At 42.7% G+C, this 26,766-nt stretch overlaps 1 protein-coding gene across 7 annotated transcripts in view; it reads right to left on the minus strand.

Annotated features, from left to right (window-relative positions):
• The window catches only part of FOCAD (focadhesin), a 313,853-nt gene extending 289,429 nt beyond the window's left edge, over nt 1–24,424 (minus strand). Inside the window, exons 1-3 of one of the 7 annotated variants that reach the window (XM_047828978.1) lie at nt 24,293–24,307; nt 12,475–12,575; nt 11,886–12,057 (exon numbers count right to left, since the gene is read on the minus strand). The gene's annotated coding sequence lies outside the window, so the exon portion shown is untranslated. Of the gene's footprint in view, nt 1–11,885; nt 12,807–24,292 lie in introns of those variants that run through there. The other 6 variants (XM_047828979.1, XM_047828976.1, XR_007146086.1 and 3 more) reach the window with 6 other exon arrangements.
• Between the last annotated feature and the right edge of the window lie 2,342 nt (nt 24,425–26,766).

Raw genomic sequence — 26,766 nt, forward strand, 5'->3', positions numbered from 1 at the left:
CTTCAGAGACGCAAAATCTAGGAGGACTTTCCAAGTCTTTAGCGACTATTCCAACTCTCAGTTATGTATGTATTGTTTCTTTCTCCCTCAAATGAAGCTACAGAACTGTCACCCTGGGGATTTAAACCATATATGTGACGATTTTTTGTTACTCTTAACAGCATAGACAAAAGCTGATGGCACCATCAATATATTTGAGCCGCTCTCACAAGTTTGTCAAGACTGTGGCTCAGGGGTATACTCTAATCCCTCCTAATTGCTTCGCCCTGCTTTTTAAAGAAGGAAAAAAAAAACTGTCTGTACTTTTCACCCATGCACCTTGCTTTGCAATCCGCTATTGAGGTCTATTGCCTGCATAGCTTCTCATCTACCACTTGTTGGTCCCTAACTGCTTTTACACATGCTGTCTAGAATCTGGCCTTGGGATTGTATTTTGTCACCCAGTATTAAACCCTGATACTTCCTAGAGAGTCAACCCTAGCTTCAGCTCTTGCTTCAAAAGCTTTGAAATCCAACTGCCACCTGCCGCCTCAAATCAACGGGACAGAGCACCTGCGTGGCTCAGTCAGTTAGGCATCCAACTCTTGATTTCAGCTCAGGTCACGATCTCATGGTTCGTGAGTTCAAGCCCCACATCGGGCTCTGGGCTGACAGTGAGGAGACTGCTTGGGATTCTCTCCCTCACCATCTCTCATTGTCTCTCTCTCTCTCTCTCTCTCTCTCTCTCTCTCAAAATAAATAAACTTAAAAAAAAAATAGAAACAAACAGGATGGAAAGAACCCAGATCCCTAAATGACAGCACAGAGCAGAACTATATACCTGAAACTCCAACTATTACATGAGAAAGAAAGAATCTTCTACTTTGTTTGAACCATCGCATTTGGGGATCTCTTTGTTACAGTAGGTCGTACTTCCTTAATAACACGGTAGACCTGAGACCAGCTCCCTTCCTTACTTCTTTTTCCCCAGAGAAATGAAGAAACTGAACATCAAAGAGGTTAAGCAACTTGCCAAAAAGGCTGATCAGGCTGGCGATTCAGGTGAGAAGGGAGGGCGGGTGCTCCCTTTGTGGCTCAGTGCATCCCTGGACCATCAGTACCACGAGGTATGACCGGCACGTTCTGGTCATGGCTGCACGAGGCCCGAGGAATTTCAGGGTCTGTAATTCAAGTGCCAAGCAAGTGTAGGTGGCTACGGCTTCTGATGATCTCACTGGTTACAATTTACGAAAATACATCAAACAGCAATCAAATCCCTGCCTTTACAATTTAGTTCTTTCTCTGTTTATATCACATGCTACTTACTCACAGATTTTGAAGTGAGAGTCTAAAATAAGACCAAAGGCAGGAAATTCCAAGTTAGAACTGATTGCTGTCCAGGAGAACCAGGCATTAAAGTAAAACACAAAACCACTTCCTTGAAGAATGCCTGATTTTGTTACATTTTCCCTAATTATTCCTGAGTAATCTTTTTTTTAAGTGTCATATCTGTGTAGGCATTTATGTGCCAAATATATGAGAATAAAGATTAAAAAGTTATTTTTAAAAAACCTAAAGTTTTTTTTGTTTTTTTTTTTAATCTAAAGGCTTGGGGCACCTGGGTGGCTCAGTCAGTTAGTTAAGCATCGACTTCGGCTCAGGTCATCTCACAGTCTGCAAGTTCGAGCCCCACGTCGGGTTCTGTGCTGACAGCTCAGAGCCTCGAGCCTGCTTCCAACTCTGTGTCTCCCTCTCTCTCTCTGCCCCTCCCCCACTCATACTCTTTTCTCTCTCTCTCTCTCAAAAATAATAAATAAACATTTAAAAAATTTTAATCTAAAGGCTTCTCGGCCTTTTGGCTAAGATCAAATGTAAAAAATCTAAAGATATACTTACCTAGAATTTTTACAGTATCCAATCTAAGCCTTCAAAGTCTTCAAATTAGCTCTTTTATGAGATGATTTTTTCTATTACAATTTTGAAATTTTTTGCTCCACCAAAAAAATACTCAAATTGCTCAGTGCGTTTTTGAGATAAATATTTCATGTTGATACAAAATCATCTTTACAGTATATTTATAATAAAAACTGATACCCAATCATTTTAAAGATCTTCCAAATAAGGGGCGCCTGGGTGGCGCAGTTGGTTAAGCGTCCGACTTCAGCCAGGTCACGATCTCGCAGTCCGGGAGTTCGAGCCCCGCGTCGGGCTCTGGGCTGATGGCTCAGAATCTGGAGCCTGTTTCCGATTCTGTGTCTCCCTCTCTCTCTGCCCCTCCCCCATTCATGCTCTGTCTCTCTCTGTCCCCCCAAAAAAATAAACGTTTAAGAAAAAAAAAAAAATTAAAAAAAAAAAAAATCAAAAAAAAAAAAAAGATCTTCCAAATAAAGGTCTAATCTGAACAGCTAAAATCTCCACTCTTATAATTTTACTTCAAATACTATTCAGTTAACTAGAATTTGGTAAAGCACCACAGAATATATTTCATAAGTATTTTACTTGTATTTCCTCCCCTCAAAAATGACTCTGTGGGGTGCCTGGCCGGCTCGGTCAGAAAAGCAGGAGACTCTTGATTTCAGGATCCTGAGTTTGAGCCCATGTTGGGTGTCGAGATCACTTAAATAAATAAAACTTAAAATAAATGACCCTAATTCTGTGCACTGGTTCTCTAAAATAATTTACTTCTCAGCAAATATTAATATAGTATAAGCTGAAGTATTTAGGGGGTAATGATAGGACATTAAGGATTTTCTATAAAATATTCCACTTACCCTGGGGGAAGGGGGGGAGGGATAGATTAAAACAAGAATGTCTATCTAAATGCTCATAATAGAGGAGTATATTTGAGTTCATAATACTATTCTATTTTTGCGTATGTTTGAAAACTTCCATAATAACAAATTTTTTAGGTCTTCCACCATATAAGGACACAGAGAGAAGTTGCTGCCTATGACCCAAGAAGAAGGTCCCACCATGCCGGCATCCTAATCTCAGACGGTCAGCCTCCGGAACTGTGAGAATTAAATTTCTGTGGTTTCTTAAAAAAAAAAAAAAAAAAAAAAAAAAAAAAAACATTTTTAAAACCTCACATAGGGGGTTCTTACTAAGGGCCAAGCAATATTCTATGCACTTCACCTATATTAACTCATTTAACCCTCCAATAACCCTATGAGATAAGTACTCATTTTGCAGATGAACAAACCGAGGCACAGAAAAGTTAGATCGGTTTTTTTCAAGGTTGTAAAGTAAGCTGAAATTCAAATCCAGATTGTCTGAGCACAGGTGGATGTGGAAAAGCCTGGAAAATATACCTTATGGGTGATTTTTCGTTTTGCCTGTTCCTATTTTCTAATTTTTTTCACAAGACCATGTGTTTTTGCAATTTTGAATAGTCACCAAAATATTTATTCAGATACTAACACATACTTTAGAAACAAAGATAGAACTTTCTGAAACCAAATTACTGCAAGCATAGAAATCCATCATTAACAGGTGTGATGCAGTGAGCAACAAACTAGGAAAATTTGAGAAATGATAAAAGATTCCTTTGTTAGCCAGGGCACCTGGGTGGCTCAGTCGGTTAAGCGTCTAACTTCGTTTCAGATCATGATCTCGCAGTTTGTGGGTTCGAGCCCCGCATCGGGCTCTGTGCTGACAGCTCAGGAGCTGCTTAAGATTCTGTCTCCCTCTCTCTCTCTGCCCCTCCTCTACCCATGCTCTGTCTCTCTCTCTCCCCAAAATAAATAAAACTGTTTTAAAAAATGTTTTTGAAAAGATTCCTTTGTTAGCCATCTTACCAACACTTTATGGAAATAGTAATATTGAAACAGGTCAATGTAATTTAACTAGATAGATGCAATTACCTTTAAACCATGCAAAAAATTCTTCCATTTTTAAGGAGAAACATAACCATTAAAATTTTCCCATTTAGACTCCCGGGTAAAGTTTACACCAAAATAAAAGCTCTCACTCTTGAAAAGAATTGTGTAGACTGATTACAAGTTAAAAAGCAACATTTTTCTTGATTGCTGCAAAGTGACCATTCAACCTCAGTTCTTATTTTCCATGAAAGCCAAATTACTAAATTCATGTAGAATGCAATGGTTACAGTTTAGTTATTTTAACCTGCATTCTTAGTGCTGGTGAAAGCTGAAGATCAAATAAGCACAAGAATTTTAGAGGAAGATAGAAAATTTCCCCACTGTTAACTAAGTCAATGTAGCCCTGAAATAAAGTAAATATGGCACTGGGGGCACCTGGCTGGCTCAGTCAGTAGAGCATACAACTTTTGAGTTGAGGTCATGAGTTCGAGCCCCACACTGGGTGTAGAGATTACTTAAAAATTTTTTTGGAAGTATTATTTATTTATTTTGAGAGAGACACAGCGCGAGCGGGGAAGGAGCCGAGAGAGAGGGCAAGAGAATCCCAAGCAGGCTCCGCACTACCCGCACAGAGCCCAACGCGGGGCACAAACCCACGAAACCACAAGATCAGGACCTGAACTGAAACGAAGAGTTGGACACCCAACCAACTGAGCCACCCAGGTGCCCCAGAGAATAAATAAAACTTTAAAAAGATAATAGTGCACTGGGAAGCAACATCCTTCACAGCTTTATCACAATCTCAAATGGTCATCATTCACTTATTTCCGCTGCCTCTTTCTACCCCCGCAATGGATGGCAAACTCTTGCAGGAAGGGACCTGGTCTCTCTTTTTGACCACTGTGACCCCAGCATATAACAAGTACCTGTTTAATATAGATTCACTCAGGGGCGCCTGGGTGGCTCAGCTGGTTGAGCAGCTGACTTCAGCTCAGGTCATGATCTCGTGGTTCATGGGTTCGAGCCCCGCATCGGGCTCTGTGCTGACAGCTCAGAGCCTGGAGCCTGCTGCGGATTCTGTGTCTCCCTCTCTCTCTCTCTCTCTCTCTCTCTCTCTCTGCCCCTCCCCTACTCATGCTCCATCTCTCTCTGTCTCAAAATAAATAAAAACATTCAAAAAAAAATTTTTTTAAACTGATCCTATTGGGTCTGCACAGTAACTCTGAGGTAGATATTATTAACTCCCACTTCCCACATGAGAAAACGACATCTCAAGAGAGGAAGTAACTTGCCTGAGGTTATACAGTGGTATTAATAGCCAGGATATTGAGTTTTACCATGTGCCAGGCAGGCACTGTCGAAGCCCTTTATGTGTCTTCTCTCATCCGATATTCAAAATAACCACATGACAGGACTACTATTAATATCCACATTTTCATATGAAAAACCAAGTGAGGCAAAGAGAGGTCAAAATTAATTGCCTAATTATGTAAGAAGCTGAGCACAGATATGAACCGTGCAATCTGTCTCCGAAGTCCACGTTCTTAACCGCTACCCTATAAAGGACAATTGATGCAGAGTTTTTTTTCAAATTAAGATAATGCATTAAAGCACTTTACTCACAACCAGGCACATAACGAACACTTTCAAAATGTTGGCTATTATTATTCTTAGTCTGAATCCAATGCCTTGTTTTTTCTACTACATCTTGCTGCATCCCAGAGAATCCAGCATCTCTTTAAAACAAAACAAAACAAAACAAAAAACCTGTTCCCAAGCCTGTTCATCAGCACATGCACAGCACAAAAAACCTGTTCATCAGCACATGCAAACAGCTATGTATCTTTGTATATATTGCAATCCACCCTGGGTGTGGCAATTGCTTTAAAATAAAATCATTTTTTTAATGTTTATTTATTATTTTGAGAGAGAGACAGACACAGTGTGAGCATGGGAGAAGCAGAGAGAGAGGGAGACACAGAATCCAAAGCAGGCTCCAGGCCCTGAAGACAGTGCCTGACCCGGGGCTTGAACTCACGAACCATGAGATCATGACCTGAGCTGAAGTTGGACGCTCAACCGACTGAGTCACCCAGGCACCCAAAAATAAAATCTTTTATTCATTTTTTTATTTTTTTTTTTTTTTGAGAGAGAGAGAGAGAGCACACGCAAACAGGGGTGGGGGCAAAGGGAGAGAGAGAGAATCTGAAGCAGGCTCCACACTGTGTGTGAAGCCTGACATAGGGGTCAATCCCACGATCCTGGGATGGTCACCTGAGCTGAAATCAGGAGTCGGGATGCCCAACCAACTGAGCCACCCAGGAGCCCTCAAAAAAAATCTTTAAAAAAACCGGAGGCATCCCATGCAGAGCACAAAACACAAAAACGATCAATATAAACCGACCCTCATCCTGTATATTTCTTGATTTTACATTTTCATTTCATCACTGACTATTCAGTTCAAGTCCAGTGAGCATCTAACAAAAACAAAGATTGGCTACTCTTGTCATGGCAATGAGTGTGTGGATCTTTCATTAGGTCCATGCAAATTCTTTTTTTTTTTTTTAATGTTTATTTATTTTTGAGAGACAGAGCATGAGCAGGGGAGGGGCAGAGAGAGAGAGGGAGACACAGAATCCAAAGCAGGCTCCGGGCTCCAAGCTCCGAGCTGTCAGCACAGAGCCCGATGTAGGGCTCAAACCCACGAACTGTGAGATCATGACCTGCACCGAAGTCGGACGCTTAACCGACTAAGCCGCCCAGGTGCCCTGGTCCATGCAGATTCTTACCAGTGATATCAAAACTTCCATATTTACACTTCCCTTTTGTTTTGCTTTGTTTTTAGCAAGCACAAGACAGTTTATTAAAAAATCATTTTCCATTTTTAAATAAATAGGTAAATATACGTTGAAACAGATGAAAGCAATCCTTTGCCCAAACGATTGCTCAAACACTACCCCACAGGCACAGACGGCCACACTTCCGCAAAGGAATGCTTAGCTGGCAGGTGGCCCCATCATGTGACAGTTCAAAACACAGCTCCGTGAGACAGAGAGAAATTTCCGTATGGATGAGGTCATTTGTAAGAACACAGAGTTTGCAACCATGGTGGAATGTTCGGGAAGAAATGTCCAGAAGAAAAAGACCACACGGAAGCCACTCCACGTCCCTTCTCACTTCCCGCGGCCGTCTCAGAAAACAGGGTGAGGACTACATCACCTTCCAGGCAAGGACAAGAAGAGGCTGAGATGCAGAGCTGGGCTCAGGCAATTTCTAACGTCCCTTCCAGCCCTGTGAGGACTGTAATCCGTCCTCAAGATGGAGAAGACCTTCTCGTTGTGAAGGGGCTAGCTGCCATGGGATGGCAGCTGTCCCTGCTCAGACACTGGCGAAGAAGGCTGTCGAACAGGAAGGGCTCCTCTCTGACCAAGCCTGCTGCATTATTCCCCTGGACTTTTCAAGTTTTCTTGAGAGAAACAGCTGTGTCTGGCTCACCACTGCTGGGCCTGGGGTGCAATGGGCAGTTAGTAAAAGTGGTTTTCGACTTGCTGTGTTTAGCACAGTAGCTAATACACAATACACTCCAAAAAAAAAAAGAAAAAGAAAAAATGTTAGAATCAGAATTCTGTTGTTTATTTTGCTTTCAGATCAACTTTCCAAAACAGAAAGTGAGAAATACAGAAGAATCTGTATCTTTCTCACGAATTAGACTCACGAAACGAAGGCCAAAATAAATCAATAAGAGCCAGAAGTAGAAAAACATATTTGTGAACAGTTTTCTTCTTCTTCTTTTGTTTAAGTTTGTTTATTTTGAGAGAGAGTGTGTGGGTGGGTGGGTGGGGCAGGGGCAGAGAGAGAGGGGGGGAGAGAGAGAGAGAGAGAGAGAGAGAGGCAGGCCTCGATCACGAATCCTGAGATCATGACCTGAACCGAAATCAAGAGTTGGACAGACGCTCAACCGTCTCAGCCACCCAGGCGCCCCTAAATGACTTTATCTCCGAATTAACACGGCAACCGGAAGTCACTTACCAACACATTTAGGGTCTGAAAATAATTCACTCTCCTTAGCCACATCCCTTCCCTGGCTTTTTTTTTTTTTTTTTTTCCACTGAGCAAATAACTTTTGTATAGATAGTATCATGATGAACCAAGTCCAAATCCTAAATCAGCAGAACCCAGATTAGTGATATTTTATTACACTGTTATTCATTTTGATACATTTTCTTAAATAAAAAAAAAAAAAGGTCAAAGAACACATGCAAAAGCTCACAAGACTGGTTCTTCACTGTCTCCAGCTGAATCTAACAGAGCTGGAAAATGGGTCTTTGTTACTTGAATACATCATAAGTTTTACTTGAATGCTTCAGTTGACAGCTATTGTCTGTTATAGCCACGTCCTTAGTCTGCTATGTATTACAACCCTTTAGAAACCCGCAGTATCACCTCTGCGTATTTCCCACTGGGGGTAAAAGGCGCTTTAAGCACGTAACTACCCAAAGAAGTAACATTTACTAATTTTCTATTCCACAGCTGGCATTATTCACGGCTGTTTTTATTTGTAGGGTGCTTAATAAGCAGATAACAGTTAACCTTCACAACCATCCCGAGCAGAAGACCTTTAGTAAATCATTTCACATTGGCCTGGAGACACGAAGCACCATATGCAAGAATTAGAAGAGGCTCCTGGAAAAAAAAAAAAAAAACACGCCGATACCCAGTTGGCAGAATACAGTATGTAGAATGTCCCTGATAGTTCATTTCAAGATCATATTTAGGGGCTCCTGGCTGACTAGTCGGTAGCACATATGACTCTGGCTCTCTGGGTTGTAAGTTCCAGCCCCACGTTGACGTAGACATTACTTAAAAATAAAACCTTTACCAAACAAGTTATACTTAAAGAAGAGGAGGAAGAGCAGTTGGAGGAGCAGGAAGAGGAACATGTAGCTCCTCATGGGAATTTTTAGGGGGTGGGGGGGAGGAAGGGGCAAGAGGGAAAGAGAGAATCTCAAGCCGGCTCCACCCTCAGTGCCCAACCCGACGCAGAGCCTGATCCCACGACCCTGGGACCGTGACCTGAGCTGAAATCAAGAGCCAGACGCTCAACCCACGGAGCCTCCCGACATCCCCAGCATTTCTTTTTTTTCAAGTTTACAAATTTTCAAACCGATACATGCAATTTTTATAGGTACAGTTTCTAGGAAACTTTTCAACACCGTGGGGGAAATAGATGACCGACTAGATGAACAGCAGCAGCAGCTCTACAGACCGGCAAACTCACAATAAAGCCACTGTTCAAAGAGCGTCATTTCAACCTCAAAGACCATTTCTGCCTCTCGGCCCAAATGCAGACACTAGGAGATCGCTCCCAACCTGGCTTCCCTCCGAACTGACGCACAGGTCTTCAAAGCCGCAGAAACAAGGCAGAACCAGCCTGGTGCCCGGGACCACAAGAGACTCCCCAAGGCCCACCCACCCAACTGAATCCCACAGGGAACTTGGCACAATAAAAATGAAAGTCTAAGGTAGGTCAAAACGAGCCCACTTTGTTATGGGAGTGGGCAGTCAAGGTGCTACTGACTGAGCATTTGATCTGATGTTTGGCACTTCTTGGCTACCTCCCCCAGGGTGGCATGTAGGTGTTCAAGTCCCATTCACTCCCCATTTCAAAAGTATAAGAACACAAAGAATACAAAAGGGGGAGGCGCCTGGGCGGCTCAGCGTCAGACTCTGGATGTCCGCTCAGGTCTCGATCTCACAGTTTGTGAGATCAGGCTCAGCATTTGGCTCCGTACTAACAGTGCAGAGCCTACTTGGGATTCTCTCTCCCTCTCTCACTGCCTCTCCCCCATGTGCACCCGCTCTCCCTGTCTCTCAAAATAAGTAAGTATTAAAACGCCAGAAAAGGATACGATAGGGTTAAACAAGACCATCTTCGGCATAAAGTTACTCATTGATCTAAAAGATAAGCTACGGAATACGCAGATAAAATACTGATTAGGTATGAAAAATACATTTACAAAGTTTTAATCGTATAAGGAAATGCTTATGGTAGAGAGAAAGAAAGAAAGAAAGAAAGAAAGAAAGAAAGAGAGAGAGAGAGAGAAAGGGGCGCCTGGATGGCTCAAGTCAGTTAAGTGGCCGACTTCGGCTCAGGTCATGATCTCACAGTTCATGAGTTCGAGCCCAGTGCCAGGCTCTCTGTGCTGACAGCTCAGAGCCTGGAGCCTGCTTTGGATTCTGTGTCTCCCTCGCTCTCTGCCTCGCTCTCTGCCTCTCTCTCTCTCTCTCTCTCTCAAAAAGTGAGTAAACATTTAAAAAATTTTTTTAAAAAAGAAATTTTTGCAAACAATCATGAACATAACCAAGTTTAAAGTATATATATACAAAGTATATATATAAAGGATTAAGGAAAAAAGTGAATATACAAAAATGTTAACAAGTACCCTTCTGGATAATAAGATGACAGGTGATTATCACCTATCATATTCCTCCTTGTATTTGCTACATTTAATTCCCCACCTCCCCTGTAATTGGCATACATTGCTTTTTTTACACTAAATAAAAATCACTAATTCTCTTCAAATAAAACCATAAGGTCAGTTTTGGGGTCTCGATAAAAAAAAAATAGTGATCTCGGGGTTCATGACTGGCTCAGTCGGTGGAGTGTGCGACTCTTGATCTCACGGTTGTGGGTTTGAGCCCCACACTGGGTGTAGAGATAACTTTACAAAAATAAAATAAAATCTTTTAAAAAAAGTGGTAATGTTATCGATTCACTTGAAACCACAGTCCTTTATCACTGTCTGCAAGAGGCAGTTTCACCACAGCACACAAGATAAAAAAGTCTCACTTGATCCAATTACACTGCTTATTAAGAGCTATTTAATGAGAAAGTCACACCTTTGAGTTATTAGAAGCTCTAATGGTCCTGCAGAGTTCCAAACAAGTAAGCTAACAGAATTACCTTGGATTCTAAGTTGTTTGCCAGCAAATGAATCCATCTGTCCCTGAAAAAAATTAAGTGTTCCTCCAGTGTGTTCAACTTCCTCCAATCTCATGTTAATCAAGTAAGTTAGCCTCAGGTGAGAGAGTAGCTATTTTTTCACCACGCTACTGTATAATAATGGACATGATATCCAAGGAAATGCACATAACTTCTCATGTACCATGTGAGGAGTCCAGACACATGCAAACGCCCAGGATTGCATCAGCACAATCAATGTAATAGACACGCAACACCTTCCGTGTCTTGTATCCTTTTGGTTGGGTATGGTTGTTAAAGACAACCTACATGAGATCTACTCTATCGGATTTGGGGGGGCGCCCGGGGGGGCTCAGTCGGTTGAGCGTACAACTCTTGGTTTTGGCCCAGGTCACGATCCCGGGGCGGCGGGGGCGTGGAGATTGCTGGGGATTCTCACTCTCTCCTTCTGCCCCTCTCCCCTCTCCTGCTCTCTAAAAAAAAATAAATAAGTCAAAAGTCAAAATAAAATAATCTGTAAAAAAAAAAATTTTTCTTTTGAAGTTCACAGTACCATATTGTTAACTACTGGCACTGTGTTTCAACAGTAGCTCTCTAGCACTTATTTGTCTAGCCTATAACTGAAACTTTATAAAAGCTAGGTTCTTTCAATTGCTAAAATTACAGTACAAAGAGTTTATTTCCTTTTAATTTTCCAAATGCATATACAACATAACACCTCAAAACCACTACGTCATCAATAGATAAATTTTAGGACAGTCCATTCATTCATTCATCCATTTACTGGCAGAGAGAGGGAGACGGAGAGAGGAAGAGAGAGGGCGAGCCAAGGAAGGTCAGAGAGAAAGAATCCCAAGCAGGCCCCACACTGTCAGTGCAGAGTCCGTCACGGGGCTCTAACTCTCAAACGGGAAGACCATGACCTGAGCCGAAAGCAAGAGCCACTTACCCCACCGAGCCACCCAGGCGCCCCTTTAGGGCAGTCTTATATGTTTGGGCATCTGTCAAAGGACAAAGAAAGGCCTTTCTGGGAGAGTGACATTTGGACAGAGACCAGAAGGAAGTAATGAACATTCCAGACAGAAGGAACACGAAGCACAAACCTTGAGGTGGAGACATGCTTAGCAGGTTTAGGGAAGACCGAAGACACCAACGTGGTTGGTCCACACGAACAAACCGGGCAGTGGGAGAGCAAAGAGTGACCAGGGGCCCAGATCTTGTAAGTCCCTGCAGGCCGCCGTGAGCTTTGGGGTTCCTCAGTGAGACAGAAGAGTCCTACAGGGTTTGGGACAGGAGGATGTCAGACTCGACTGTCATTTCTAAAAGATCATTCTGGCTTCTCTGAAGACGTAAACCATAAACAGGCAAGGATGGAAAAAAGAAGAGACCGTGAGGAGGTTCCAGCAATAATCCGAGGAGAGAAACCACATTGCCTCGGAGAACAGCAGTAGCAACGGGGAGAAGAGGTCAGACTTTCCATGCATTTTGACAAAATGTGCAAACGGATTGGATGTGGAAGGTAAGAAGAGGAAAGGAGGACACCAAAGGTTTCAGGTCAGACAACCCAAAGAGGCAGTCGTCTGCTGCAATGCAGAAGACTAAAGGTAGGCTTTTGGTACCAAACTATTTTCGGGCCTGGGTATCTCTTTGGTGTTTTATGGAAAAGCCCTTGGAACAGATTCTGGCTCTTACCCGAGGAAATCCGTGGCTTCCTCTTGCAAGTACTTTTGTGATCTGTTTTTTTCCAGAGGTCTGCTTAGCCAGAGTGTTCTTCCACATCCAGGCTCTTTGTTCTTTGGAAGAGGGTCATATTCTCAAATCAATGGCACGGAACACCTGAACTTTAGTCACCGAATAGCAGCCTCTTCACTTTGAGATATAAATCGTAACATTTTTGCCAGATGATTACCACCCTCGTATTACTGCCACCTCCAGCCTGTCCCATAGTTACCATTTCCCATCAGCATTTTTAAAATTTTTCTTAAATGTTTATTTATTCTTCACAGAAAGACAGCAAGCAGCGAGGGTCAGAGAGAGGGAGGCAAAGAATCTGAAGCAGGCTCCAGGCTCTGAGCTGTCAGCACAGAGCCTGAAGTGGGGCTCGAACTCACGAACTGTGAGATCATGACCTGAGCCAAAGTCGGACGCTTAACCGACTGAGCCACCCAGGTGCCCCCCCATCGGCATTTTTTAAAACAGTTGATTACTTTCTGCTTCTTGAAACACCTTCCCTTAATGATCAAAGATGCACAATTCCTGGTTTTTCTTTCACCTGATGCCCCTTTTCTTTTCCCTTCCTGGTTCTTTCTTTCTTTTTTTTTTTTTTTCAACGTTTATTTATTTTTGGGACAGAGAGAGACAGAGCATGAATGGGGGAGGGGCAGAGAGAGAGGGAGACACAGAATCGGAAACAGGCTCCAGGCTCTGAGCCATCAGCCCAGAGCCTGACGCGGGGCTCGAACTCACGGACCGTGAGATCGTGACCCGGCTGAAGTCGGACGCTTAACCGACTGCGCCACCCAGGCGCCCCTTCCTGGTTCTTTCTTATCTCTTTGACCTCTTAACATTGGAGTGCTCCTGGGCTCAGTGTTAGACCTCACGGTCCCTCAATCATATCATTCAGTCTTTAATACTGGTAATAGTCAGCTGCAAAATTTATATTTTTAGCCTGAACCTCGTTCCTTGAAATCCAGACTCTGTGTATCCAGATACGTACCCAGTGTTTCTATTTGAATGACTAATAGAAAGCTCAAACTCAAGTCCTGATTTCTTCCCTATACTTGCTTCATCTGTGGTCTTCCCCATCTCTGTTAATGGAAACTCCTTCTTTTCTATGACTCAGGGAAAAAACCTGGGTGTCATCCTTGACGCTTCACTTTCTCTTACAATCCGCACATATGTCTAGAATCTTCTCACTACTTCTCATTACCTACCATTCTCACTCTAGCGTAAGCCCCCCATTGTCCGTCCTTGATGTTCTAAGAGCCTCTATATTGGTTAGCGATTACAACCCACTTCTGAAATTTAGTGAGGCAAAGCAACCATCACTTGTTAGTTTATGATTCTGGGGTTGGCAATGTGGGTTGGGTTTGAAGAAGAGGAGAGGGGGTACTTCTTTTGCGAGTCTTGTCTAGGCTCACTCACGTGGCAAACGGGGACAGGTAGGTTTGGAGGCTTCCGCTGGGATGGCTTGTCTCTCCTACATGTGTTACAGCAAGCTATTCCATGCTTCTTAACGTGGTGGTCTAATGGAAGCAAGGCAAGAGGAAGCTACGTGGCCTTGAGACTAAGAAATCCCACTTCTCCTGCTGCTGATTAAAGCAGTCACAAGGAAGTCCAGATTCAAGGGGATGGAGAAATGGATTACCTCTTCCTGAGGGAAGCAACAAAGTCACTTTGTAAAGAAATGTGCATATAGGAAACGGGTAGAACGTCGGGCATTTTTTGCAACCTACTGTGGTCTTCTAATTGCTCTGTTCTGTCTTTGCCCACTGAAATACTGTCAGAGTGATTATTATTATTTTATATATTTTTATTATATATTTAATTACATATATTATTATTTATTATTATATATAATTATATATTTAACTACATATATTATATATATATTTAAACATATATATATATATAAACTTTATTCATTTATTTTGAGAGAGGGGGGCAGAGAGAGGGAGATAGAGAATCTCAAGCAGGCTCCACACTCTCAGAGTAGAGCCTGATGTGGGGCTGAAACTCATAAACTGTGATATCATGACCTGAGCAGAGATCAAGAATTGGATGTTCAACCGACTGAGCCACCTAGGCACTCCCAGAATGATTATTTTTCCCAAAAAAGTTTTTTTACTGTTTATTGATTTTCGGGGGCAGGAAGAGGGAGTGGTGGGAGACACAGAATCTGAAGTGGGATCCAGGCTCCAAACTGTCAGCACAGAGCCCGACACAGGGCTTGAACCCACAAACCATGAGATCATGACCTGAGCTGAAGTCAGACACTTAACCAACTGAGCCACCCAGACGCCCCATAGAGTGATTATTTTTAAAATACTTACTAGATTTCTCTTCTGTTAATATGTGTCACTTTCGCAATATGTGTCACTGATAACTCAGTAAAGTTGGGGCAGAAATGCTGATAGGTCAGGTAAGAGATGAGGATTGAAAGACAGACCTTTGGATTTAGCAAAATGAAAATCAGAGTCACTTTGAGGAGAGCAAATTGTTTCAGAGTGTGAGGGAAGCCAGATTACAGTGGGTTTGAGGAAGAAAGAGAAGGAAGTAAATGGACACATAAGTTTCACCATAAAGGGGGAAAAAGAAATTATGAGGCGGCATAAGGGGGAAATGGGATGAAGACAGGTATTTTTTTTAAGGATTTAGTTTAAAAAAAATTTTTTTTTAAGATTTTGTTTTCCGGAGGGGTGCCCGGGTGGCTCAGTTGGTTGGACATGGCAACAGCACTCTTGATTTCGGCTCAGATCATGATCCCAGGGTCATGGGATCGAGCCCCACATCCAGCCCTGCACTAAGGGTGGAGCCTGCTCAGGATTCTCTCTCTCTCTCCTTCTGCACCTCCTCCCCCACCTCTCCAAAATAAAATAAAAATTTTAGTTTAAATGTTTATTTGTTTATTTAAGTAATCTCTGTACCCCATGCGGGCCTCAAACTCACAACCCCCGCATCAAAAGTTGCATGCTCCTGACTCAGCCAGCCAGCCACCCCTTTAAAGACTTTGTTTTAGGATTTTGTTTTTAAGTAATCTCTACACCCAATGTGGGGGCTCGAACTTACAACCCCGAGATCAAGAGCCACGTGCTCCACCGACTGAGCCAGCCAGGCACCCTGAAAAGGTAATTGTTTTAAGATAAGAGAAATAGGATGTTAACATACTGAAGGGAATAATCCAGCAATGAGGGAAAAAAGCAATTTTGCAGGAGAGAAATTGGAGCCAAAACGAACAGGATCTTATGCGTGAGTGAGGAACTGCCCTGAGAAACACAGACTGCTCAACAGGCCTCGAGGCCCTAAGATAACAGGAGGGAAATCAGAGGTAGATGCATGTATGCCCGCTCCCAAATCCATGGCAGTCGTCATTAGTATCGAGGCGTTTTTTACACCAGAACGAACCTAAAATGGTCAACATAACCTTCCAGGCGTCCTAACAATACCGGAGAACTGGCACGTGCGATGAAAAGCATGTTGGAAGTCAAGACAAATGCTTCAAAGCCAGACAAACGCTTCAGAAAAACAGGGTCAGCCTCCCTCACACCCAACGCTTCCTAACCTGCCTTCCTCTCCAGTAAGCAGTCCTCGCTTTTTGGACTCTGATTCCATGGTTAATAAGTTCTGTTATTAGATGCTCAACATCTTCATTAGATGCTCCCCTTACTTCTTTTTAAAGTTTATTTTGAGGGGCGCCTGGGTGGCTCAGCCGGTTGAGCGACCGACTTCAGCTCAGGTCATGATCTCACAGTCCGTGAGTTCGAGCCCCGCGTCGGGCTCTGTGCTGACAGCTCGGAGCCTGGAGCCTGCTTTGGATTCTGTGTCTCCCTTTCTCCCTGCTCCTTCTCTACTCATGCTCTCTCTCTCAAAAATAAAACAAGAACATTAAAAAAATTAAATTTACAGTTTATTTTAAGAGAGGGTTGGGAGAGAGAGCGCACTCTCGCGCTCGCTCTCCCTCTCTCTCTCTTCCTCTCAAGACAAAGCACGAGCAGGGGAGGAGCAGAGAGAGAGAGTGAGAATCCCAAGCAGACTCCACAGGCAACACGGAGATGTTCCCCCTACTTCTTAGGCCAAATGGAAACTACACTTTCCTTCTTTGGTGGCCATTTCGGTGAAAGTTAATCATTCTGCCAAGCTCCAAGGCCCAGAAGAAGCCTGACCTTTTAGTCTCATACCTGTGAGGTCATGCCATCCAAGTATCTTCATGTCCCATATATACTAATCACTACTATAGGCGATCTTAAAACTCAGAAACCATAGTCCGGCTCTCCACCCTGGGTACCATGGTCTTCTGGGGCCCATTTCTAAGTCAGTGATTCATCCAATACACCAGTCTCATTTCTTGAATATCTCCGTATCACCTCCATTTCAGCCATCTACACCCCTGGCCAATTCCTACATTCTATCAGCACCCTAAAATCTTAAACTCCAATATTCTTCTCTGATTCCAGAGTACTTCTATCAGCTATCTTCCTTATACCCTATATACCTTACACATGCACACCTCACCCAGACTTCTAATCCCTTGAACCAATATTTTCTATCAATCTCTCAGCCTCCTCTTGGCTTGGTCACAACCTCGACGCAGTCTAAACCTCACGTTTCAACACTTCTACCATTGTCTTACTAATACTTTGAGCTCCCTTGCATTCCTGCCATAGGTAGATAACAAAATCCAAACACTGGTTCATTCCAACTATACATAACGTCTGGTTCTATTGAATTTTGCTACAGAAAGTTATACAATTATATGAACTAGGAACGTTGCAAACTAATCATTCTTGCCTATCTGGTAGACCTTCCTAAAACCTCACGGCAGCACTCTTCCATCCTCCGTGGTATTTCACAGTTGTCCATTCTCTCCTTCTGAAATCCTCGATGCCCTTGCCTTCTAGAGCTCCACTGTTCCTTCTCATTCTTTTTCACTGGATCATCTTCCTTATACGGTGGTACTTCCCAGAGTTTCTTTTTTGCTTGCTTCTTTCTTATCCTACAAACTCTCTTAGGTATCTACATCTATCTGCACACTGTTTTAACTATCACCTATATATTGATAACATCTTAATCGCTATGTTGCCTAAAACCACCTCCTCCTTCCCAGACCAGTACTGCCAACTGCCCACAGAACAGCATCAAATGTGTGACCTAAAGGCATATCCAAGACTCATCTTAGTTTCTTGATAATCCTCATGTGATTCCTACCTTGGGAAGCCATAAACCTAGGAGGCATCCTTGACTCCACCCACCTTTTCCTCATCCCACACATCGAACTAGACACCGCTTTCATCATCTTAATAGATCTTGGGTCCATCCTAGTCTCTCAAGCCCCCCTGCATCATTTGGAGCTCTATCACACTGCACTTTCACCAACGGGCCTTGCTCCACTACCATTCATTCCTCGCCTTGCCACATGAAACTGGTCTTAACTTTCTTCAACTTAAAATCTCTTACCCATTCAGGACACATGCACCCCCATGTTTATAGCAGCACAACCAACAATAGCCAAAGTATGGAAAGAGCCCAAACGTCCATCGATGGATGAATGGATAAAGAAGATGTGGTATAGATATACAATGGAGTATTACTCGGCAGTCAAAAAGCATGAAATCTTGCCATTTGCAATTATGTGGATGGAACTGGAGGGTATTATGCTAGGTGAGATTAGTCAGTCAGAGAAAGACACAAGTCATATGACTTCACTCATATGAGGACTTTAAGAGACAAAACAGATGAACACAAGGGGAGGGAAACAAAAATAATATAAAAACAGGGAGGGGGACAAAACAGAAGGAACTCATAATTATGGAGAACAAACTGAGGGTTGCTGGAGGGGTTGTGGGAGGCCGGGTGGGCTACACGGGCGAGGGGCACTAAGGAATCTACTCCTGAAATCATTGATGCACTAGATGCTAACTAATTTGGATGTCAATTTTAAAAATTTAAAATAAATTTTTAAAAATCTCTTACCCATTGGATCACCACAGCCTCAAGGATAAAGGTCAAAATGTTTAAAATGGTAGGGAAGAGGGCTTTTCATTATATGCTCTTTGTTTATATATTAAACCTCATTTCTCTATCCACCCCTTGATACGTGAAGAGTCTATGTTTTGTCTCTCATCTGTCAGTCTGTTCTCACTTCTCCCTTGGGCCCAGAATGTTTATCCTCCGTCCTCACCAACTAATTTCTACTTGCTTTCAAAATTCAGTTCAAGCAAACAAGCCTCCAGAAAGCCTTCTCTGAAGCTCCTGAAATCTCATATTCAGTTTCCCCCCTCTGCCCTCCAGTATGCTATACATGCATCTAATTGTAATATTCTTCTCTGTAGTTTGGCCCTCTCTGTGGCTTCCACACAATACTTTTCAAGTTCTTTGAAGGAAAGTTAGGGACCCGGGACCAGAGCAGATATTCTTTGTTGAACTAAAAAACAAAAAAACAAAAAAACGACCCGAGAGTCACATGCTCTACCAACTGAGCCAGCCAGGCACCCCAAATAAATACAATATCTTTAATATCAATGACTCTAAAAATTCCATTTACTTAAATGTTTCAACAATACCAAACTTTTTTTTATTTTTTTTAAGTTCTTTTATTTATTTTGAGAGAGAACACCGAGCACATGAGAGGGGGAGGGGCAGAGAGAGAGGGTGAGAATCCTCAACAGGCTCTGCGCGGTCAGTGCAGAGCCCAATGTGGGGCTCAAACCCACGAACCGCGGATCACGACCTGAGCTGAAGTCAAGACGGACTGAGCCACCCAGGCACCCCAACAATGCAAAACTTTAATAAAAAGTTTCTGCCACTCCCTCCATGTGTCCTAATATCATAAACTAACACCTCAAGTTTTGATTATATAAACCAACCTGTTCAATGATCATTAAATAAAGTAAAAGATACAGTAAATTCTGAAAGCAGCTAGGCCAAAGAAAAAGGTTTTAAAGAGAGGAAAGAAAAGTACACCGTGGCCGTGAGAAAACCTGGTAACAGGGGCGCCTGGGTAGCTCAGTCAGTTAAGGGTCAGGCTTAGGCTCAAGTCATGATCTCACGGTTCATGAGTTCGAGCCCCCCATTGGGCTCTGTGCTGACAGCTCAGAGGCTGGAACCTGCTTTGGATTCTGTGTCTCCCTCTCTCTCTGCCCCTCCCCCACTCACACTCTGTCTCTTTCAAAAATAAACATCTTTTAATGTTTTTAAAAAATTTAATAAAAAAAAAAAACCTGGTAACAAAACTATAGTTACAACATTCACAATTATGACGTTTGTTCAACATGTTTATCAGCCAAATTAGCAAGCCTTCATTTATTTAACCAAAAACAGATTAAAGGATAGAATCTAATGCACTGAAAAGAACTGAAATCTTCAGTTCAGAACCTTGGATGGAATGCTTCATTGGTCTCCAGGCAAAGGAAAAGACAAATCTCTAAATAAATAATAACAGCTGACTATCTATGCAGTTCGGATTCTCAAATTCCTTGGGCCTAAAGAAGTATTTTCCCTATCACGAACAACAGAAAATTGCACAATATTTAATATCAAATTTTTTGAACATCTTCAAAATATATAAAACTAAAGTAACTCAGTCTAATTGAATAAAAGCCAATATAAATTTAGCAAAATTTAAAAATCATAACTGCAATGTTATTACTTCCAATAGGACTTGAAATAGGATAAAAATTATGAGACCAGGAGTGCTTAGGGGGCCCAATTTATAAAAACAACAACGTTCAATCTATTGTTTGAAACTAGATGGGATCTTCCATATTGCTTGAAAGTTTGTTTTAAATAACTTAATTTTTTTTAACATTTTTATTTATTTTTGAGAGACAGAAAGAGACAGAGCATGAGTGGGGGAGGGGCAGAGAGAGAGGGAGACACAGAATCGGAAACAGGTTCCAGGCTCTGAGCTGTCAGACAGAGTCTGACGCTGGGCTCAAACTCACAAACCATGAGATCGTGACTTGTGCCAAAGTTGGATGCTCAACTCACTGAGCCACCCAAGCGCCCCTTGTTTCAAATAATGTAAATGGGAGGGGTGCCTGGCTCAGTTGGTTGATTTCAGCTCAGGTCATGCTCCCAGGGTCGTGGGATCGAGCCCCACATGGTGAAGCCCACTTAAGATTCTCTCTCTCCCCCTTCTGCCTCTCTCCCTTGCTCCCTTGCTCCCCTGCCCCTCTCTCTCTCTATATATATATAAAATAAAAATGTTTTAAAATAATATTTCAAATGTTTTAAAAATGTTTTAAAATAATAAATGGGAGAAAAACTGATGAACATCCCTTGTCCTATCAGCTGAGCAAATCTCATTTCCTATCATGTAGAGATAGTATACTACCTTCATCCAACTTATCATGAATTGCAAATCACAAACTTACACTTACATAACTATACTATATTTTATTATACTACTCATCTTTAGACCTGCAGTACTTTTTTTTTTAATGTTTGTTTATTTTTGAAAGAAGAGAGAGCACGAGCAGGGGAAGGGCAGAGAGAGATGGGGGGGAGGGGGGGGGTGGCCAGAGGATCCAAAGCAGGCTCTAGGCTGCCAGCAGAGAACCCAATGTGGGGCTTGAACTCACGAACCATGAGATCATGACCTGAGCTGAAGTCAGACACTAAACCAACTGAGCCACACAGGCGTCCCTAGATCTGTAGTACTTCTTCAAAAATATATAATATAGGGGCAACTGGGGGGCTCAGTCAGTTCAGCGTCCGACTCTTGGTTTTGGCTCAGGTCACGATCTCATGCCTTGTGGGTTCGAGCCCCATGTAGGGCTCTGTGCTGATGGTGTAGAGCATGCTTGGGATTCCATCTCCCTCTCTCTCTCTGTCCCTCCCCCACTCACGTGCACACGTACTCTCTGTCTCTCAAAAGTAAATAAACGTTAAAAAAGTAAAATTAAAAAAATAAAAATAAATTTAAAATGTACAATATAGATTTCACATCTCCTAAAGAAGCATGTACTGCCCAGATGTACCGTGATCAAAGTTGAAATTACCACTCTAGGTTTCTTTTTTAGGAACCATAAATAGATGTCCATTGATAGATGAATGGATAAAGAGGATATGGTACATTTTATTTACACACACCAGACTATTACTCAACCATAAAAAAGAATGAAATCCTGTCATGTGCAAAAATATGGATGGACCTAAAGTGTTTTATGCCAAGGGAAATAAGTCAGAAAAAAGACGTCTGATTTCACTTATATGTGCAACCTGAAAAACCAAATCAATGAACAAAACAAAACAGAAACAGAGTCATAGATACAATAAACAAACTGTTACCAAAGAGGAGAAGTGGGGGGGGGGGGGGGGCCGAGCGCACAAAATAGGTGAAGGGGGTTAAGAAGTACAAACTTCCAGTTATAAAATCAGTAAGTCACGGGGATGTAATGTACATCATAGGGAATATAGTCAATAATATTGTAGGACCTTTGCACGGTGACAGATGATAACTAGACTCACGGGAATTTCATAATGTATAAAAATATCAAATCGCTATGATATACACCTGACACTAATAGGATAGCATATGCCAATTATACTTCAATTTTTAAAAAATCAAGTTTTGATATAGACTCACCAGTAATCCTGACACTAGTATTTCCTTACACTTCTTCCAAATATAGTTATATTTGTATTTTTCATTGTGCTTTTTTCTGCTCAAATTTTAAACTAGAAAAGTCTCCACCTGGATTTTTTTTCCCTCAGTTCTTGCATTTCTCCTCAATCTTCCCATCTTGATCTGGTCCATTTCTAGAACTAGAAAGTTCTAGAAATTTTGCAAAAGCAAAACTCTGAAAAGTTGTAGTTCCTTAAACTTTCCAAATCCCTAATAGTGACATAAACAATTTAATTCACATAATGGCTTGTGAATAACATCCAAAAAATATCACAAGGCTATGAATATCATGTCTCAGAACTATTTTAGAAATCCTTTTTTCACCTGCAAGAAGGCCAAACGATTTACCTGTAAGTCCCATTAACCAATCAGCAAATAAAAAACTATTGTTCCATCTCTATGGGCATTTTTATTCTCAAACTAATGATTTATTTACCTTTGGGTTATCAATTCTCAAGTGGAAGCAGCAATCAATTGAATTCCAATAAATTTCAGCTTGATAAAACACATGTTAACACAGAGATGACATTGATAGATATTAACCAGGTGATGGTAACTACCTAACATTTAACCAAGTAAGCAAATAACCAAGGCAGACCCTGGTTTTAGCTACCGCTAATCTACCGCTGCAACTCAAAGTACTTTGAAAATTGCATACTTATCCAGTTGTCTTTATATCATACCTTTAAGCATAACATTAAGAAGCTCCTGATTATTACATTTCAAAATTTAGATGAGTCATAGTGCTTTGTATGCAGGAATCGAATGTGAACCAAAATTGTAAATATGCACCTGCTTGCTAGTCAAAAAGTAAATGTGGGCGGATTCAGAAAGATTAAAGCATATAATCATAAAATACATTCTGTGTTTTAAAAATGGTCACTTCCCAACCATTAACATGGTTCAGTAAACATGCCGATGTCCCTCCTCTCCTTGAACATTTCAAAATTACAGAATACTACTAATTCCATCCCCTCACTTTACACACAGGCACCTAAAACCTAGGGTCTTTCATAGTACAGTAAGCAATATTACAGCACCTCTAGCCATCATGGCCTGAGACTTCCTAGAGGTGAAAGTAAGAAAAACTGAATGAGGTCGCAGAAGAGCTCTATCTTACGATATAGAATCAAGAGCTTCTGTACCTAAATCTGGAACCTGAAACTGAACCATCAACATCAACAAAAAAAAAAACCCTACATCTCAAATCTAGACAATAAAACTGGCAGATACAATGGGGGAAAGGCAGGGAATGCCATGTTAGTTTCTGACATAAGACCCTAACCATTAAGGAATTCATCAAAAAAAAAAAAAAATGTCAAATGGATGAATGAACCGATTGCATGATACTGGATAGGATGACTTCATTGATTGCAGAAGCACCAATTTCAGGAACTAAACTGAAGGATCATGATGATGCCATAGCTGAAATTAAAACTCATGGTGCAACACAACGACAAGTCTCTGCAAACCTCCGCATAGGTGTTGTAGGCATTTCAAAACATATATATGTATATATATGTTATTATTATATTTTTTTTAGGTAATTCCAGCAAGGGAGGACAGAGCCTGAGAATCAGGAGGTCTGAAAACAGGCCCTGCTCACCCATAAGCCTTTGCATTGAAGTGGACAGGATCTGAATGAGTCACTGGTAATGAGGAGACCGTCCCCGTCCCCTCCAGGCCCCCCACCTCCCGGCCAGAAAGGAAACAACCCAGAATCCCCTGCACTGCCTTCAACTGGGGAACCGGTCAGGGAAGAGTGGAAAACTGCAACCTGCTGCAGGTTAAGTATGCAAGGATCGCGCTGATCGGTTTCCGAGTCAAGATCCTGCTGAGCCCCCAGCGAAAGCACCAGAGCCGGCCCCACCCAGGCATCGCGGAGCTCTCTAACGCAGAAGGCCTAGTCGTCCAGGAGTTCAGAGCCCAGACAGGAAAGGACGAGGACAAACGGCAGAACCTGTCCCATTCCTGGCCACCCACGCCCTGGTGCTGCCCTGCCGCCACATGCTCCACTGCCCCATCTCCCAGCACAGCCCCAGGCCTGCAGGGCCTAAGCCGCCCTCCACGCCAAGCTGAGACAGGTCACAGGCGAGTGCGATCCTGCGGCCTCTGAGCAGGGGGCAGCGGCCCGCAGCCAGCCGCCTGCCACCCCGCATCGCTTACCTCGCTTCTGCCACAAGCTCAGCCCCGCGCCGGCTGCCTGACGTGGCCCGCCCCGCCGCCTCGAACGTCTGGGGGCTACGGGGAGAGGACCAATGGACTGCAGACTGCGAGCGCCTGCCGCGCCTCCTCCGGCTCCGGCCCGCCCCTCCCAGCTACGTCGCACGCATGCCCAAGGCCAAGGCCGCGCACTGCGGCTGGCGGGCGGCGTGGGCGGCTGGGTACTTCTCTGCGGGAGCCCGCGGGCCGGAAGAGCCGCGCCGGCAGGTTGGGGGCGTGGGGTGGCACCGCAGCGGGGATTAGCCTACGAGACAGCAGATGAAAGGAACTCGCCTGGAGATGCCACTGCAGCGTGCCCGGGTAGTCCTGTTGGCAGCCTGCCCCTATGCAGCTTTTGACGATGCAAAGCAGCTTTGGAGATTGTGTTTCTCAGGAACAAAAAATAGTCCCGAGAGCATGAAGGATTCAGAAAATTTATGCAAGCAGCCGACTTGTCACGTCGTTCTTCCCCCTGTAGCTGCTGCCTCGTATTTTTACTTCCTTGGCCGACACAGAGCACTGCCGCTCTTCAGTGCTACACTGGTACATCCACCTGTTGGATAGTCCCATAGGACGTTATAGCCTGGGTATTTCTGCTCGGTTACTCGGGGGAGAGCAGGCACGCCTAATTGTTACTATTTTTGTCTAATATTTATGTTTACTATTTTTGTCTAATAATTACTGAATGTCCACCTGTGCGTGAACACTCGTTTTCATAGAAGACTAAATGCCGCACACAGTAGAACAGAAGCTGAAGGAGGCAGCAGAAAGAGAAAAAAAATAATAAAGGTTATGAAGGAAGAATTCTAGTTGTGGAAAAATTATATACAAGAGTTAAGACAAGTTGCTCTAGAGAACCTGACTTACCCAGCAGTTTCCAAACTACCTTCAGAAGTAGGTATGTATATAGGGGCACCTGGGTGGTGGCTCAGTGGGTTCAGCGACTGACTTAGGTCATGATCTCGCAGTTGGTGAGATTGAGCCCTGCCTCCAGCTCCTCCTTGGCAGCACTGAGCCTGTTCACTCGAGTTCTCTCTCTCTCTCTCTCTCTCTCTCTCTCTCTCTCTCTCTCTCTCTCGTTTAGAACATTTTTTTAAGAAGGTATATATAGAAGTGGGGAGCTTTTTAAAAAATACCAGTACCGGGGTCCCGTCACTAGAAATTGTCTATTTAATAGCTCTGCTCTGAGTCCTTGGCATTGGTACTCTTAAACTTCCAAAGTCATTTTGTGCTGGCAAGCACAAAATCATTCGTAGGAAGGATTTGGTTCCCTGTACCCCACTTTAGAAAAGTAATTCTATACCACAGGCCATTTCAGTCCTCTCGTGCATTCTGGAAGAATATATCTGAATTAATTTTGAAACTACTAATATATTCAATCTCTGTTATCCACTGAGAGAAGTAGTTGTATAAGGTTTATCATTGCCTTCTTGGTTTTAAGGAATTTGATATGGTAACCTTGAAAATAAACTGGCAGTTATTTTACCAGCCGAAGATGGGTTTATTCAGGAATAGCAGAGAATTGCAATCCAGGACATGCAAGCTACAGCAAAACCATAGGCAAGTCCAACAAACAAAGGAGAGGAATATTATTTTATGGAGAAGAAGAATGAAATCCAATGAAAATCCATTGGAGAAAAGAAGGGTTCAGGGTGATGCTGGTTTCTCATTGGCTGAGTTGCAGGGGTAGTTCATTTCTTATAGGAAGTGCAAGGTGCATCCTTTCCTGGTTGGGGCCTGTAATGGACCATTCTTTCCTGTCTAGGATTCTTCTGTTGGGTCTGTAATTGACATTGAGTGGTATGGCTCTTGCTACCAGTCTCCTCTTCAAGTATCCCAAGTCCACTCTACTGAGGTTTTCCTTAATTTTCACAGTTGTTATTTTCCTTCAGTCTTAATAATTCCAAATGCATCAGCATTTCTTTAAGACCATTTTAATTTTAATTACCCCCCCCCCCCGTTTAAGCCATTTTAACTCTTTTATTTTTTAATTTTTTTTTTTAATGTTTATTTATTCTTGAGAGAGAAAGAGAGACTGAGTGTGAGCAGAGGAGGGGCAGAGAGAGACAGAGACACAGAATCCAAAGCAGGCTCCAGGCTCCGAGCTCTGAGCACATAGCCCAACGCAGGGCTCAAACTCACCAACTGTGACATCGTGACCTGAGCCAAAGTAGGACACTTAACCGACTGAGCCACCCAGGCGCCCCTAAGCCATTTTAATTGTTTTTTTTTAATTCTTCTATTCCCTTGGTTGCCTGGGTGGCACATTCAGAAGAGCATGTGACTCTTAATCTCAGGGTCATGAGTTCGAGCCCCACATTAGGTGAAGAGATTATTTAAATAAAACTTAAAAAAAATTCTATTCCCATGTTTCTTGAGACGCATTAGTCAAAGTTATAAGTGAACATTAACTATGTGAACAGCACTGTTCTAAGTAA

This window comes from Prionailurus viverrinus, chromosome D4 (genome assembly GCF_022837055.1).
Source record: "Prionailurus viverrinus isolate Anna chromosome D4, UM_Priviv_1.0, whole genome shotgun sequence".
Classification (NCBI taxonomy): Eukaryota; Metazoa; Chordata; class Mammalia; order Carnivora; family Felidae; genus Prionailurus; species Prionailurus viverrinus.